Source organism: Natator depressus, chromosome 1 (genome assembly GCF_965152275.1).
Source record: "Natator depressus isolate rNatDep1 chromosome 1, rNatDep2.hap1, whole genome shotgun sequence".
Taxonomy (NCBI): Eukaryota; Metazoa; Chordata; order Testudines; family Cheloniidae; genus Natator; species Natator depressus.
Genome location: NC_134234.1, coordinates 262,454,871 through 262,473,368, shown reverse-complemented (window position 1 = coordinate 262,473,368; position 18,498 = coordinate 262,454,871).

Sequence of the window (18,498 nt, the reverse complement as noted above, 5' to 3'; positions counted from 1 at the left end):
CAATTCTTCTCCTATAAGTACTTTAATGCAATCTCTTTATCATGAAAGTGCAACTTATATCTAATTTTACATAACTGCACTTAAAAACAAAAACATGTAAAACTTTAGCAGTTTTTCTCAAACTTTTTTGCTGGCAGCTCCATTTGGACTTAAAAAAAATCATGACCCCTCCTCCCACTAGAAAAAATTGTGATCCCCTACCTTCAGCCTCATGAGGCTGCAGCCTTCAGCCTCCATCAGGACGTGGGGCTCTTGCCTTCAGCTCTCCCACTACCTCCGGAGCTCTGGGGCTCAGGCCTTCAGCCCCCCTCGGGTCTCCAGGCTTCGGCCTCGCTTGGGGTGTAGGGCTCTGGTTTTGAGTGCCCCTCAGGGCTCTGGGCTTCAGCCCCTCTCGGGGCACAGGACTCCAGGTTTCAGCCCACCTGGGACTATGGGGCTGAGGGCTCCAGCACCCCATATCAGCTGCCAAGCTCTGGTGCAGGGGCTCCAGCCCCCTGCTGCCTCTGGAGTGTGATTAACGTGTTACAAAAATTAACACATTAATCGTGCTGTGAATTAATCCTTAATTGACAGCCCTAGCTGCAAAGTGAAAGGTCAGTGGAAGTGACAAAGGAGCAGTAAGACCTGGGTGTATTGGTTGATGACTATGAGCTGCCAGTGTGATGCAGCTGTGAAAAAGGCTAATTGAATCCTAGGATACATCAGGCGAGCTATGTCCAATAGAGAGAGGCAAGTGTTGTTACCATTGTACAAGGCACTAGTAAGACCTCATCTGGAATACTGGGTACAATTCTGGTTAACAAAGATGATTTCAAACTGGAACAGGTTCAGAGAAGGGTTGCTAGGATGTTCAGAGAAATGGAGAAACTGTTTTAGAAGAGGAGACTTAAGGATCTTGGCTTGTTTAGTCTAACAAAGCGAAGGCTGGGGGAGGTATGATTGCTCTCTATAAATACATCAGAGGGATAAGCATGATGAAGAGAGAGGTGCTATTTAAGTTAAGGGCCAGTTGCAGTGCAAAAACAAATGGATATAAACTGGCCATCAACAAGTTTAGGCTTGAAGTTAGATTAAAGTTTCTAACCATCAGAGAAGTGAAGTTCTGGAACAGCCTTCCAAGGGAAGTAGTGGGGGCAAAAAAACTAACTTGTTTCAAGACTGAGTTTGACAAGTAGGACCGTCAAGCGATTAAAAAAATTAGTCGCGATTAATCACAGTTTTGATCACATTGAATGAAAAGATGGCTATATGTAGCTATGGCAAAGCTAAGTTGCAATACCCATCAAAGTACTTCAAGTCTGCAGTACCAGCTAAATGCTAAACATGCATTCTCGAGCTCCTGATAATCCACCGACAGCACATGAATCCCACCAGCCGTGACAGAGCATGCTTACAGAGTTTCAGGATTGCTACAAGCCCATGGATCAAACAAAGTACAACAGCTTAACCAATGCTATTGCAAAGTGGATAGCTATGGACTGCAGACCACTCAACATTGTAAACAACAGAGCTAAGAGATATTATTCAAACTGCATCTTCTAATCAGTCAGACATCTTGCCCTTCCAAGGAACCACTGCATCACAAATACATGACCTATATCACAATGAGAAGACTACAAAGTTGGAACTTCTGAAAAATGCACTAGCTGTTGCTTTAACTGGTAATCACTTGTCATCCTTGAGCAATCACAGCTATCTTGGAGTTACAGCACACCCGACTGAAGCCGCATGGACACTGCAGTCGTTTGCTTTAACAGGAACGCATACTGAAGAGATACATTATGCTGAAACATGTGTAGAGCATTTATTGAATGTTGTGAAAGAATGGAATATTCAAGAAAAGTTAACATTTAGTATTAACAGCGTGATCAAAACTGCAATTAATCACAATTTTTTTAAATTGCGATTGATTTGTTTTGAGTTAATCGCTGAGTTAATTGGGTCTAATGTACATTATCACAAAGGCAATCTTTCTTCCTTTGTTCTCTTTCTTTTCTGTTTGGGGTATGAACCTGTAGGTCAGGTGGGAATTATCCTAGTGTAATAGTAAATGAGCAGCAACATTAAAAGTTCAAGGGGGGGAGAGGTGAGATAAACAATTGATTTAAATAATATTTACATTTTTGTTACTTTTTTGATTCACATAATTTATCCACTGGATAGTGATATAGTATTTGGTGATCATACCCGTGATAGACTTCAGAGGTTGGTACATATCTGTTTAACTTTAAACTTTCTGTTTAACTTTCTCTCCTTAGGTAGAGCAAGCTGGGGAGAAACCCTTGTAAGTCCTTATCCTGCAAATGCTTGGCATGCAGCCACTTACACACATGAGTCACTTTATACATGTGAGTTGTCCCACAGTGGAAGTGTTCATATTCTTACAGTTGCATGCATAAGTATTTGCACAATTGCAGTCTTAGCCTTGAACGACAGCAATGAAAGGGTTAATACATCCCTGTTCTGATCCTGTTGATTTCTTGTAAAGGTCAGAGCATACATAGCAAAACGTTCTGTTTTGACATTGGAACATTGTTCTTCTCCTGTGGATACGTGGTTAACTTTTATATTGTCTCCAGAAAAGAAGAATCTGATAAAATAAACCATGTCTACGAGGGACTTAATATATATACACCCTTTTTTCTCAATACGAGTGTATACGTTTTGATAGTAGCGTTGGTGATTTATCAGGCCTTTTATACAGTTGTTTTGCTTCTAATTTTAAAGTTTTCAGAATAATTTCCAGCTTTTATATAACAAGCCTGAAACATTATTCCCATTGTGAAAGAATCACACAGCACAGCAAAAAAAAAAAAAAAGTTTAAATACGTATTTGAGCAGGATAAGAGCAAAGGACAATTTCAGAAGTTATTTCACTTATTTCTGGGAGAGAAACAAAGAGAACAAGTTATTTTATGTCCCACTAATATTTCTTTCTTTCATTCTTTGCAAGATCATTCACTCACATCTGGACACTACTTAATCAAATAAGGATATTTTCAGAACAACAACACAGTTTATACATTAGAATTCAGATTACATTGTGTTCTCTTGTAGCAAAAAAGTACATGTAATTCAAAACAAACATTACAATGTTTAACTCCATGAAGAAGTCTGGAGTTTGGGGTTTCTGGTCTCTTTCTACTCCCTACGTCTTGCTGCTCCTTCATATTGGCTCATTTCAAGGTGCTGTGCCTCCACCCTGTACACCTTATCAAACAGATATCTGGAAAAAAATTCCTCATTCCTGGATTCTGATGCAGTGCCCTTTAGATTATTAATGGTGAAGAGCAAGAGAACAGTGGCTATCAATTAGCATAAAATAATGCCTTTATAGCTATCTCAAGGGAAAAACACAGTGAAGATAAGGCACTTTAGTTATATTGCGAAGTAAACTCTGCGAGTTCAACCAGAGGGGGTTGTAAAGCTGACCTTGCCTTTATCTTATGGTAAAACAAAAGTGCCTTGAAAGGGTGGAAAAGAGGGCAGAATTTGCACAGTATAAAAGCTGAAAAAAATCCCCTGGCTCTATTACCTTCCCCCTGCCCACTCTCCCAAGGACCAGTTGGCCAGCTGGATATCCACCGTAAAGTCCCTAAGCCATAACACTGTAAGGTAAGCAACAGGTTTACTACTTGCAAAATCTGTAATGAACAAATTGTAGAGCCTTTGATAGCTAGTAAAATGGATCAAATTCAGAACTGTTGTGATGCCATTGAAGTCAAGGGAGTTACACCAGGAGTGAATTAAATCCCAAATATCTGAAGGGGGAACCAAGTAGGCTATGTGGAAATGAGACTCTTAGCAAAATTTCCGGTATGTAAATTTGATTTGTTAGAGAAGCTTCTACTTCGTGAATATCTGTCAACACACATGCTCCTTTCCTAAGCAACTTCTGCAAGGATGCAGCTCGCACATCCTACATCTGCCCTGTCTTGCCAAGCTAGACAGCTGCACCTGGATCACACAGAATGACCTTGTTTTGGGTGTCACTCATTATAAGGACCATGGCGAGAGGATTTTGCACTGCGAGGGTTGTTAGGAAGAATAGCATGCGCCTTTGATTGTCGGTCCCTTTGCAAATTTACTTTAGCTAGTTGATTTTCTTTCCTTGCAAGAATTCAGTTCCCTGTGGAGATCTGCAACAGAGTAACCTTTCTTGGAGCAGCAGCAGCAGCATCAGTCATCTGTACCACATGAAAGGAGAGCAGCTCACACACTACCTCATCTGCCAGAGGAGCAAGGTGTATCTTGTTGCTGGGACAAGGCCTCCTAGGCAAAAATCTTTAAATGGTGAGATTGTGTGTGTGGCATGTGGCCGGTGTGTACTTTGCAGGCTGCAGGCAGTAGCTGGAGCCCACCTAGAAGACTCCAGCCAGGTAGCAGCACTGGGGAGAGAAGGCGCTGCAAGATGGGGGCTACCCAGAAGCCAGCGAATAAGGGTGAACTGCAAACACCCCGGACAGACCTGGCTGCTTTCTGTAGTCCTGCCAGCAGCCCAGCTCAGAACCGAGGCAGGATGTCTTCCCTGACTACACATGGTAAAGATATTTTCTTATTATTGGGGTAGGATAGTCTCTGATTAATGTGATTGGAGAACACTATTATTTTGGGGTGGGGGATGCAGTCAGGGTGGCAGATCACTGAGTAATGTGGCAGGAGATCCATGTGGGAGTCATAAGGGGCTGATGTAGGGGATCACTGTGTCTCAGGGATATGGGGTGGAGTAAAGGACTCTGCACTTAGGGGATTTTAGGACGTGACGCTATTGTTCAGCACATTTGAGAACACTTGTCACACAAAACTATGGGATGGAGCAAATGTGGGAGCTTCTCACTATGCAAAGTAGAGCCACACAAGTCTAAGATGCAAACCAAGGCACTTCTCAGAAGAATGCAGAGAGAAATCTGTGGAACTATTTTCAGATCTTCACTATGTGAGGTGCAAAGATAGTGGTTTAAAAAGTGGCTGTCCAGTAAGAAGGCTTGAGGGTTTCAGAGGGATGTGGATGCAAGGATTTCTTGCATCCATTTAACAGAGGGGAAATAAATTTCAGGGATTATTCATGGGAGCGCTGCACCTGAAAAGCTTTGCAGGATTTTTCAGCTCCATTATAGTTCATCTTCAATGGGGGAAATATTCCTCATGATATTAGCCATTTTATTTAGTTTGTTTATTTGTAATATAGGATGCATTTGTGTGCTTTAAAGCAAAGCAAGACTATTTTTAACACCTGAAAGCACATTTATGAATGAATTTGCAGTGTGGAGATAGCCTGAAAATTCATAAGCACAATGAAACTTGCTGTGCTTCCAGTCACAAGTTTTGTTAGGCTAGAAAGCAATCTCCGTAGTCATTTATCAGCAACTCTGTTCACTGCCTTGGTGTTAAGAAGCTGCATTAGGAGCTAGACTTTTGTTTCCTTCTTTATAGTAATTGTTAAAATCTGGATACACATTTTAAAAAGTCAGTGGCATAAATTTTACTGTAATTATGCATTATTTCTAGCACCATCTTAAAATGGAGCTGTGGGTTAGTGTCAGTTGGCAGAGTGAAGCAGAAAAAGCAGTGTATGCTTTTATATTATACTGGAAGATGTGTCCCTCCATTACTCCCACAAGGTTATACAGTTCCCTGCCATCTGCAATGATCCATAGCCTTGTGCTTAGTTTGAAAGATCAACTCTGATATATTTCTGAACACTTAAAACATTTTAAAATTAACCTTTACCAGTAGGTTTTATAAACTGCATGTCGATATGAGCTGTTTTCATAAAGGTTTCCCATAACTCCTTGGAACACAATTTTGATTGCTATTAGGGCTTTGTGATTTAATAGTTTTAAATATTATCTTACATCTCCGTGGAGCCTATAGCACCTTACAAACTCTGTAGTTGCAGGAATCACTTCACCAACTGCTGAAATGAAGCCACATATAGATAAGGTGAAACAAGCTGCTGATTAAGAGGGCTTGGTAACCGTACAAAACCATGCAGGAAAGGAGTAGGACTGCATCCAGTTGAAAATGCACAAAAAGCTCATTGCCTTATTATTTTTATCAGATAATCAACTCTATGTTGCTAGGCCCTTGCCAGAGTTGGGCCTAGTGGATATTGCTGCTTAAGTGTACAGTTAGCTTCATTATTAAGATAAATTACCTAGTGATTTTTATTTTTATATCTTATATGATCTGTCTTCACAGCAGCTAACTCTGTAATGTATGACCAATTTACTTCATTTCTAAACTTCAGATGGGGTACACAAGACTTTTCAAGTTCAAACGGTCTGTGCATGAATTGCTCAGTGTTTCAATTGCACACTCCCTTTTGGATGAAATTCCCCGTGAAGTCCGTGTTCTGTACTATGGGGAACAGCCCTGTACTGGCAGGGGAACTGGCAAGCTGACCTAATAACTCATTCCATTCCTAATGTTTATGATTTTGCTAGGAAACTGCCAGTTCTGTGAGTCATGACTGTGGTTGTAGATTCTTTAAGGGCAAAAAGGAGAACATAAGAGGAAGCTGCAAATGGTACTGGAGAAAGCAAGCCCGAGGAAAAGTATGAAGCCAAACTAAGATGATAGCACGGTTTACAAATTTTTCTATGGCCTTCTGTGCATCTCTCTGGTCACTGCATCTGAAGACTATCCATATGAAAACAGTATAATATGTACATGTGTGTCCAGATGTTATTGACCTTTCCTGAATGTAGAATGTTTTCTTCTCTCATGAAACATTCAGACCCACAGGATAAATTCAGCCAAATTCAGTCTGTAGTAAGTGGGTGCAACTCCCACAGAAATCTCTGGGCCTAAGTCAGTATTCATACAAATGGTTGTTTAAATTATAACTGAGAAGTGGGTGTAAGCAGCAGAACGTGCACTGACTTGACATTGTAGGTGTGCAAATTGAGTGGATCTTGAATATTGTGGTAGGAAGGAGGCACTGTAGCCTGTAGTAGGGAAAACAGCTACCAGGAGGGTTTAAGAAAAAGCAGGTTCAGTCTACCCATTTCAATTTGTGCTGCAACTAGCCCCAAAATCCTGCTGTCTAATTCAGCTCTGGTGTAAGTGGGCACTGTCACAGTTCAGGGCAACTGCACCTGCATTTTCCCTTAGTGGTTCAGCGAGGGCACCCAGTGTCAGGCTTCCACTCCCTAGTTATCTGTCTTGGGTGGAGAACTGCATATCTCCTTTCTGACTGGTTGTTCCCAGGCTGAACAATTCCCTGCCTTCACTGTGTTATTCCCAGCAAAAGACAGTTGTCTTGTTTCTCATCTTATATTTAGATTGTAAGCTCTTTAACGGTAGGGAGGTGTGGTGGTAGTGGGGCGGGGCAATACAAATCACCATCGTCATAAGCAGAGACATTTCCTTTTCAAGAGGTAGTAACATCCTACACCTGTTCCCCATTTGAGGAAGGAACAGTAATGTCTCTCTGTCATGATGACTTTTGACTACTTAAATTGTTGATTATATCATTAACCTTTCTGAATTTTTAATCTTACATTTTCGTGGACTAAGAGAGGCAGTCACACTCTTTCAGCTGGGAGTAGTTGCTACAGTTGTGTCAGCCAGATCACAGTAGGTAAGCAGATACGTGAAATCGCTTTTAATTTTGCGCAAAAATAAATCTGACACAATATTTGGTTTTGCATGTAAGTGGAAAAATGGATGAATTAGCCTTACGCCTCTAGGTGCAAATTCAACCTGAAGGTTTGTTACCTTCTGGCGGTTTGGCCATCAGGGAGTTTGGTGGTTTTCATTTGCCAATGGATGGGAACCAGCATATCTTGAGCCCAAATTGTCCGTAGTCTCAGCAGAAGTGATAAAGATGGGTTGGGTATGAAGCTCCACTAACTCGTAAAGGTCCCCTACAGATAAGTGGGGAGGTTTCATGGGCAGAGGGATGTGCAGAAGTGGGTGCCTCTGGAGCCTGTGGTAAGATGTTAAAACCTTATTTTAGTCTCCAGGGCTGTTGGCTGGGCACCTTTCACACTTCACTTTGAGTTCAGGAAGGACAGAGGGATTGATTGTTAGCCTGTCTGATAATAGCAGTATTACTATTCAGTTTTTAGCAACATTTTTTATTGGTCATTGACTTGCCCATCATTACATCTTGTTCTTTTAAAAAAATTCTTTAAAAAATATTTAAAAAAGACATTACCCTGGATTTGTGAACAAACACTGAATTTCATCTCGCATGGTGCTCCCCTTGTACCAAATTTTGTTAAGTCTATCTTTAATACCTCAGTCTTCTGTAATCTCGATTAAACTAAATAACTTTTTTCTACCTGCAAACGATGCCACCTCAGTGTTCCGATCATTAATGAATATATTAAACAACCCTGGCCCTAATACATCTCCTGTTCCTCTGTTACGTTTTAGCCATGTCGAAAATTGATTTTACAATCTGAAATGACAATAGATGAAGGATAAACCCTATTTTCACAAATCTGTTATTTTGCAGTTAGGCGGAGGAGAACATCCATCTAGTTAAGTATCCCTGATCTGAAAAAGTAAAAGCCCGTGTTATGAGAGCATTGACTTTGGTAGCTTTTGGCAAGGACTCTGGTTAGGAAGACATCCTAGATTTTAAGGCTGGAATGGACGATTATGATCAAATTGCAACTCCATCTCAAAGCAAGAGTAATATTAAAAAATGGAGGGGACAAATAAAAGATTCCATGAATGTTGTAATATGATTTATTTTTAATTTGGTGAATCGGGATTATTGAGAGAGTTATGTAGAGAAGTATTATAGCAAATTCTTTATACGTCTTGGGCTTCTACAAAAAGCTGTGTGTAGTTGGCTAAAAGTGGCTTTCTCTTCCTCATGTCAGTTTGGATAGCTTAAACAAGACAGGAATCTTATTGTTTTTTGTGAATGGAGAGATTGAACATAACTATGTGTCAAAAAGCCCTGGGCCCCACACAGTGTCTCTCAAAATTTTTACTAGAATTTATGTGGTTTTGCTGTTTTAGTTTAAAAAGAATCAGACAGTCAAAAGTAAGAGAATGACACTGCACAGGAAAGCTACATGAGTCGAATTGTGTAATAGTGTCTTTTTAGGGTACACTGCAAGACTTTTCTGTGCTTTTCCTGGGCATAATAGGGATAACTGGGTGTGGGGGGTAGCTGAGAGGAAAATAGATTGTTTTGGGATGAAGAAGTCTCTATAGGTACATCCTTTATAAATGGCTTTTTTGGCATGTTGTAAGCTCTATTGCTACTTGTACACTTTAATATACCATGGGAGCTAGTGATAGGACAAAATATAAATCTAAATACATCTTTTAAAAATATAACTGGATAAAAACAATAACTAATTCAACTGGTGGTTGAAGGAAGAAATTTTGAGAAACATATTTGATGACTTGGGGCTAAATTTTCTCCTCTTCCATGAGCACAGGAGATGGGTGATTGTTAGTGATCAACCCCTCCCCTAATCTCATGGAAGCTGCTCCAGGTTGCACCATGCAGTCAAAGGTCTGCAGATTGGCAAGGAATGGATATGGGGCAGGGCCAGAGAACTAGATGCTTTCTGCAGCCTCATTTGCTCTGCAAACCCACAGCGATTACATGTGCAAGATAATGCTAATGACAACAACAACCCGTACAATACCTGTAATTTACAAAGCTGTGCCATTTTTTCATCAGACTCATTTCCTTGTATGTTTTATCTCCATGTGCTACCCTTTGTCAGTTTGTGTCTGGTTCGTTAGCCTAACCAAGGCAGGCGTGGGCTCTTGTACCTTTGTAGTGCCCCTAATGCAATGGGGACCCAATCTCAATTCACACCTTTTGGCACTACGAAAATACAAATATGTATAACAATAGGGGTTAGGCCAGGCATGGCCAACCTGTGGCTCTGGAGCCACATGCAGCTCTTCAGAAGTTAATATGCGGCTCCTTGTATAGGCACGGACTCCGGGGCTGGAGCTGCAGGTGCCAACTTTCCAGTGTGCCGGGGGGTGCTCACTGCTCAACCCCTGGCTCTGCCATAGGCCCTGCCCCCACTCCGCTCCTTCCCGCCCCCTCCCCTGAGCCTGCTGTGCCCTCACTCCTCCCCCCCTCCCCCAGCTGCCTGCATACCATGAAACAGCTGATTGGGAGGTGTGGGAAGGGAGGGGGAGGTGCTGATCTGCGAAGCTGCTGGTGGGTGGGAGGCGCTGGGAGCAGGAGGTGGGGGGACTGGGAAGCTGTTGGGGTGCTGCTGATGTGTTACTGTGGCTCTTTGGCAATGTACATTGGTAAATTCTGGCTCCTTCTCGGGGTCAGGTTGGCCACTCCTGGGTTAGGCCATGGCAGCACCACTCGTAAATCCCCAGAATATAAATAAGATTTTTCCATTAAAGAGCAGGAGAAAACGATGTATTGAAAGGATACAGTGGCCCTGGTGTAGCTGTTTGATTTCAGCAGAGTTATGACGCAGGTGAATTTGGGCCAGTATCGTTAATATTTTTGATGTGGCCTTTCCTCAGAAGGGGAGAAGTTATTTAAGAGTTAAAATAAAAATAAATCAACTCCTGTATGTTAGATTGTTTTTTATTATTATTATTTTGTATGCTATAAAACAGACCAAGCATATGTTTTAAATCTAAATATTATTTCCAGGTTATGATGCTACTGGGCCATTTGCAATAGGTTTCTCTCACTGGAAAAATCCATATGCATATGGTGATCTTCATCTTCCTTTCTACGTCTCTGAAGATGCTGGCATTCCTGTATATCGATCTTTTGAACCACAGGTTGATCTATCAGCTACTTTATCCTGCCCAGCTTCACTGTCTATCACTCCAGTGCTTTCCTGCAGCAGCAGTAGCCAGGAAACTCTGAATCAAGACTCCACAGGTAAGATTTTTTTCAGATGCTCGCTCTTCAGGGCCTAGTCTAATCAATAGTTTGAGTGTGCAAATTAAGAGATTAGTTCCTGCTGTCATAGAATCATGGCCAAAACTACCATTGACTTCAGGGAGAAGGATTTGGCCACATGGACTCTATTCTGGAACCCTGGCTCACACCACATAGACTTTATTCCAGCAAGTAGTCTCAATGAACTAAATGCACCAAAAATAATGGGCACCAAATTTAAAATAGCATCAAGATAACCAGCGGATGCCTGCATTAGTCTAAGTCGGATTCTCAGCCTGGGGGGTTGCAAACAGACATAAGGAGGTTGCAACCACCATGCCCTTCCCAAATTGCTAAGTGGGACGGTTGAGGGTCCTGGCTAGATGCCAGTTAGATGAAAGCAGGGACCAGGGTGATCCCAGTAAGGAAAAGGGGATCATGATACGGAAAAGGCTGAGCACTACTGGTCGAAAGCACCACTGATGCTGAGCACCTGTATCCCCAGGCTTGAAGCTCTTATTAATGTTTGAACTTGTTTACTTTTAGAAGGTCCTAATACTTTTTGAACCATTTGCTGAAGTGAGCCTCTTGGTAATGAACATACATCAAGTATATTATACCGTTATTTGAGTTATGCTATTTCAGTTTTAATCTCATAGTACATAACTAACAATATGATTAGAGGGACTGATGGGAAAATTAAGATGCCCAGCCAAAGAATAATGGGTACTGAAACTCCAGGTAAGTGCTGAAATCAAAGAAAACCTACATTACTTCCCAGAATCTCATACTCTAACTCTCATTAATGACTTAATCTCTTGCAATTGATCGAACTTTCATACCATTGTATTTCTTTCAAATAAAAATCCCAGTTTCAAGTACTTCATTTACTGCACCTAATGCCTGCTGTTCTCACGCGGTGACAGTTACAAATCAAGCCTGGTTAGGCACCTGCTAAGCAGTTAGCACAAGGCAAATGTTATAACTTTCAGTAGCTATTTTGCTTATCTGTTACCAGATACCACGAGTGTAAACATGGCAAAGCCACCTTTCTCAGGAAAATGCTTTGTTATCTGTATGAGTTCTGTGACTGCCTCTTGGAAGTTTAACTGGTATCACAGTTTACCCTGCCTCCTCTTCTTTGTGATAGAAATACGACTTCTGTCAAGATATATAGCAACTTAACCAGACAAGGAATAGTGATTCTTGTGCTTAGCTGTAATTGTTTTTGCAAATGGGTCAAAAAGTCAATTTAATTAGTGTTACTCTAACAATTCACAAATACTGCCATCTAGCTAATAAAATTAACATCATTTTCAAAATTCAGCTAGGCCCAATAGGGAACTGCTAGTCCTAGGGAACAGACTCCAGATTATAAAGTGAGTATATAGCACAAACGACAGATTGTGTTTCTTATTGAATACTACATAGTAATATAGTTGTGTATGGACATCCTGATTTTATTGAAGAGTTTAATAGGCTGCACAGTGGCATAGCTCAGTGTGATCTGGTACATATCTCATGTAAGAGTGTTATTTATGTGGTTACAATCACATTGGTATTTTATTTTATTGTATTTTAATTGTTCTGTATTGCAAGTGGTGTCCAAAGCCTCGAATCAGGATTGGTTCCTCATTGCAATAAGTGCTACTCAAACACACAAGTAGATGCAATCTCTGCCTTGAAAAGTTTACAATCTCATTTTAAATAAGATGCAACAAGTGAGTGTAATAAACCATAGGAAACTCAGTGCAGTGCTTTCATTCACTGACAGCAGCTGCAGATGGTGAATTATCAGAACAGTCACCTGGAGTATCGTCCTCTCTCGTGGGTTTCTACTTACATATGCAAATTGGTATCATGCCGATGATGATGACACATTTATAGACAACCTCTTACTCAAGGATTCCGCAGGTTTTCTCTAAATTTCAGAAACTGAAACGATCCTCTCACAAATAATTAAAATTCAGTCACTTCTGATGAGAAATGATGCAGCCATTGAGCAATGTACAGCAACACCACACAGGACAAAGAGGAAGATACCTTGTCCAACTGAAACCAAAGGTAAATGTTCACGAGGCAGAAAGTAACGAACCAAGTTCGAATTTGGGTAGGAGACTGAGGCTTACATCTCTAGAAGTTATATTTTAGGTAATTTGGATCCAAAACAATCTGAGCAGGTCATTTACAGGAATTCACTATATAATTTGATGTAGAATATAATGCTACAGCCATTTTCCTATGTAGATTATCTACCATGAATGTACAACAGTCACTTTGTAAAGCTTTTTAATAACTAAAAAACAAATTAAGCAAAACCACTGGTCAAAAATCACCAGTTTATAACATGGACCTATGCTGTGTTATAAAATGAAGATATTTTCATGTAACACCACAGCCTCTAAAGTTACAGATCTGGTCATCTTCTGTATGTAAAGTGCCAATCATGCTAACAGCTATATGCTAGTACTAAAAATAAAGACTTAAGCATAAATATGGTTCATAGTAGAAATCAAAAATGCCTTAATTGAAAGTTTATTATAGTGGCATCTGAGCAACTGTAGTTTTGACCGCTGTGTTAACACCCTTTCTCTGCCCCTCCCCTCGCAAGAAAGCACGTTCTCTGAATGCTCTGTGGGATGTTCTGAATAACTTGGAAATTGTGAATATTACTACTTCAGTACAGTATGCAGCCCACTTTAGAGGCTTTCAGTGTGAATGCTTTATCTTGCAATAAACTGGATATTTTAAGAACTCATGGTTGATGTTATTAAGGGGGGTTCAGGGGAATACACCAGAGTTTAAATTATAGTCTTAGATGCCACAAGATACTGTCACTAAAACTGAACTATTAATATTAACACAATAAGATGCAATGTAATATGATACAGCATAAAGGATACAGAACTGCAACAAATAGCATTTGGATCAAAGATCCATTACCAGCTATATAAATGGGCACCACACTCATTTAAAATGTTTTAATTTTATTTTACTCTTTATGTTGGATTACAATGTTCTGTAATGGTGGATAATTTGCAGAGTAAGGTTTAAATTCTGTCTTTGAGTATGGGAACATAACTTCTATTACGGTCAGCAAATTGCAAGTGCTTTAGAAAGGAATCCTCTGACATTTGACATATTTGTTTCCTGTAATAGACATTTTGGTGGGAAGTTTGCCTGTTAATAAAGGTTGTTTTCTTCTAGGAAAAAAACAGGAATTAATCCCGTATGAAATTTCCTAATTCAGAATCAAGTATGAGGGAATATTAATGGGAAACCTTCCATTTTTTCTTCCTTGCTTTGCAAATGGCAAGTCACACATCAGGGCAATAGGTAAATCTTTTTATTCATCCCTGAATTTGTTACTAGAAGTGTACCCTACTGTGGCAGTTCTCAAACTGTGGGTTGGGACCTCAAAGTGGGTTGCGACCTCATTTTAATGGGGTTGCCAGGGCTGGCTTAGACTTACTGGGGGCCTGGGCCAAAGCCCAAACCCGAGGGCTTTCGCCATGGGTGGAGGGGCTAAGGTTATAGGCCCCCTGTCTGGAGTTGAAGCTCCCTGGCCTGGGGCAGTGGGGCTTTGGCTTTGCCCCTCCCCCTCACCCCATAAGGTGGTGGGGATTGGGCAGGCTCAGGCTTCAGTCCCCGCTCCTGGGGTCCAGTAGTAATTTTTGTAGTCAGAAGGGGGTCATGGTACAATAAAGTTTGAGAACCCCTGCCCTATTGTAATTAGAAACTTCACAAATGTTAATTAAAAATGATAGAGGCCTATGGTGAAGAAAAGTACATTCCGCAATCCAGGTTAATATTACTTTTTCTTTTCAGAAATCAGATGTACTATAATGTATAAATGAATGAAATGGAGAAGTTTGTGTATATTACTTATTTTGGGTGGAAGTGGAGGACCTTAAATTTGTCCCCTTATGATTGGCCCTAGTTGGCCTTTTGTTTAATGACATAATTGGTTTTTTATCTCCCCTCCCCCTGTATGGGAATGTGCACCATTTAACTTTCTAAGTTTATGTATTGTATTTCTAATTGATTTTAGATTATCAGTCTTCTCTATTGTTATTGACTGTGCTAGTGGTTAATTTTCCATTTAGTTGTCAAGAAAATGTCAGACAGACAATAACTTCTTGATTTTTATCTAAAATTTTATTAGGTTCGGGAAAGATGGTGAGGAAGATCCTCTAGAAAATCCTATCAGTTAGCCCTGTGTATCTGCCATGCTGTTAATAAGGATGCTCCAGGACTTTATTCTAAATGAAAGGATTACAGCATTTTTTTCTCTTCTGATGCTTGCTAGGTCAGCCCTGCATCTCCTATTCTTCCACACTGCTGTTTCATACCTGGCCATGTTCCCAGATCTGCCTCTGCCACTCATAGCAGCTTCCCCTAATGAGCATTAGGGAATGAGCCATACTAAAACACACCTTCAACAAAGTTCAGCAGGAATTGTGAGAGTAAAAAAACCCTGTAACTTGCCAGTGGAAGCTAGGAATACGGCATTTCATCATTATTTCTTCATTCATAGTCTAATCCACTGTGCCTACAGCTGCTAATTGTTGTCCCTCCAACTAAAAAGAATGGGGAGTACTTGTGGCGCCTTAGAGACTAACAAATTTATTTGAGCATAAGCTTTCGCGCGCTAAAACCCACTTCATCAGATGCATGCAGTGGAAAATACAGTAGGAAGATATATATACACACACATACACACCATGAGAAAATGGGTGTTGCCATACCCACTATGACGAGAGTGATCAGCTAAGGTGAGCTATTATCAGCAGGAGGAAAAAAAACCTTTTGTATGTAGTGATAATCAGCCACACTATCAGAGGCTCATTCACCTGCACATCTACCGATGTGATATATGCCATCATGTGCCAGCAATGCCCCTCTGCCATGTACATTGGCCAAACCAGACAGTCTCTACGTAAAAGAATAAATGGACACAAATCAGACATCAAGAATTATAACATTCAAAAACCAGTCAGAGAATACTTCAATCTCCCTGGTCACTCGATTACAGACCTAAAAGTCGCAATACTACAACAAAAAAACTTCAGAAACAGACTCCAACAAGAAACTGCTGAATAGGAATTACTTTGCAAACTGGACACCATTAAATTAGGCTTGAATAAAGACTGGGAGTGGATGGGTCATTACACAAAGTAAAACTATTTCTCCATGCTTATTTTTAGCCCCTACTGTTATTCACACCTTCTTGTCAGCTGTTGGAAATGGGCCATCCTGATTATCACTACAAAAGGTATTTTTCCTCCTGCTGATAATAGCTCACCTTAGCTGATCACTCTCGTTATAGTGGGTATGGCAACACCCATTTTCTCATGTTCTGTGTGTGTGTGTGTGTGTGTGTGTGTGTGTATATGTATCTTCCTACTGTATTTTCCAGTGCATGTATCCGATGAAGTGGGTTTTAGCCCACAAAGACTTATGCTCAAATAAATTTGTTAGTCTCTAAGGTGCCACAAGCACTCCTCGAGTATCCTCGTCCTTTTTGCTGATACAGACTAACACAGTTACCACTCTGAAACCTGCCTCCAACTAAAGTAATTTAGGCCATGACCTCATGTACAATTCAATATTGCCTTCTTCATACTGTACATAAGGTTTCTTGCTCTGTCTGTCTGTCCACTCAAATGCCTGCTCAGGTAATTGGACTCTCTCCCTTTGTGAAGCACTTGCAGCAGCAAAATGGATAAATTTGTGATCATCTCTAGTTGGACCAGGGTTAAAATAGAAGGGTATGTTGATGGATTGGGGGAGAGAAAGGGAATGGAAGGGAAGAATGATTGTGGGGGTCAGTGGAGAGAAGGGAGGAGATTTTAGATGGCAAAAGGGGAAAGGTTAATCAGGGTAAAGTGGCAAAAGCTGAAATTCTGAGGGAAAGAGACAAGTAGCCAGAAGAGAATAACTATGAATGTGGAATGAATTAAGGAAAAAAGAACAGAAAATCTGGGAGATAGAAGTAGGGCCCTACCAAAATCACAGTCCATTCTAGTCAATTTCGTGGTCATAGGATTTTAAAAATTGGACATTTCATGATTTCAGCTATTTAAATCTGAAATTTCACGGTGTTGTAATTGTAGGGGTCCTGACCCGTAAAGGAGCTGTGGGGGACGGAGGGGAGGAGCGCATGGTTATTGTAGGGGGGGTTGCAGTACTGCTACCCTTATTTCTGCACTGCTACAAGTGGCGGCGCTGCCTGCAGAGTAGCTAGAGAGCGGCGGCTGCTGGCCAGGAGCCCAGCTCTGAAGGCAGAGCCGCCGCCAGCAGCAGCACAGAAGTGAGGATGGCATGGTATGGTATTGCCACCCTTACTTCTGCACTGCTGCCTCAGTTAGCAGCCACCACTCTCCGGCCACCCAGCTCTGAAGGCAGCTCAGAAGTAAGGGTGTGTCAAGGTTCCTTCCCCACTCCGAACTCTAGGGTACAGATGTGGGGACCTGCATGAAAAACCCCCTAAGCTTATTTTTACCAGCTTAGGTTAAAACTTTCCCGAGGTACAAACTATTTTACCTTTTGCCTTTGGACTTTATTGCTGCCACCACCAAGCGTCTAATAGATATATAACAGGGAAAGAGCCCGCTTGGAAACGTCTTTCCCCCAAAAATCCTCCCGAAACCTTACACCCCCTTTCCTGGGGAAGGCTTGATAAAAATCCTCACCAATTTGCATAGGTGAGCACAGACCCAAACCCTTGGATCTTAAGAACAATGAAAAAGCAATCAGGTTCTTAAAAGAAGAATTTTAATTGAAGAAAAAAGTAAAAATCACCTCTAAAATCAGGATGGTAAATACCTTACAGGGTAATCAGATTCAAAACATAGAGAATCCCTCTAGGCAAAACCTTAAGTTACAAAAAGACACAAAAACAGGAATATACATTCCATTCAGTACAGCTTATTTTATCAGCCATTTAAACAAAACAGAATCTAACGCATATCTAGCTAGATTACTTACTAAGTTTTCAGACTCCATTCCTTTTCTGTTCCCGGCAAAAGCATCACACAGACAGAGAGCCTTTGTTTCTCCCCTACTCCAGCTTTGAAAGTATCTTGTCTCCTCATTGGTCATTTTGGACAGGTGCCAGCGAGGTTATCCTAGCTTCTTAACCCTTTACAGGTGAAAGGGTTTTTCCTCTGGCCAGGAGGGATTTAAAGGTGTTTATCCTTCCCTTTATTTTTATGACATGCCCCCCAAATCACAGATGGGGGGAACGCTGACTGTGATTTCTTCCTGGAGCTCTAGGGGAAAACAGAGTTAATAAGACACATGCACCTCTAAATATACTTCCAAGTATATAAAGACTAACAATATTTTCCACATCTCAAGGACGATTTTAACCACTTGATTCTGGGAAACTTTCACCGGAGATTGCATCAGCCACTTTGTTAGAAGTTCCTGAGATGTGTTGGATGTCGAAATCAAAATCTTGGAGCGCTAAACTCCACCGAATAAGTTTTTTGTTATTTCCCGTGGCGGTATGAAGCCACTGTAGTGGAGCATGTAGGGGGTTTTCATGCAGGTCCCCACATCTGTACCCTAGAGTTCAGAGTGGGGAAGGAACCTTCACATGGTGGCAGTGGTGGGATTTAAAGGTGTTTACCCTTCCCTTT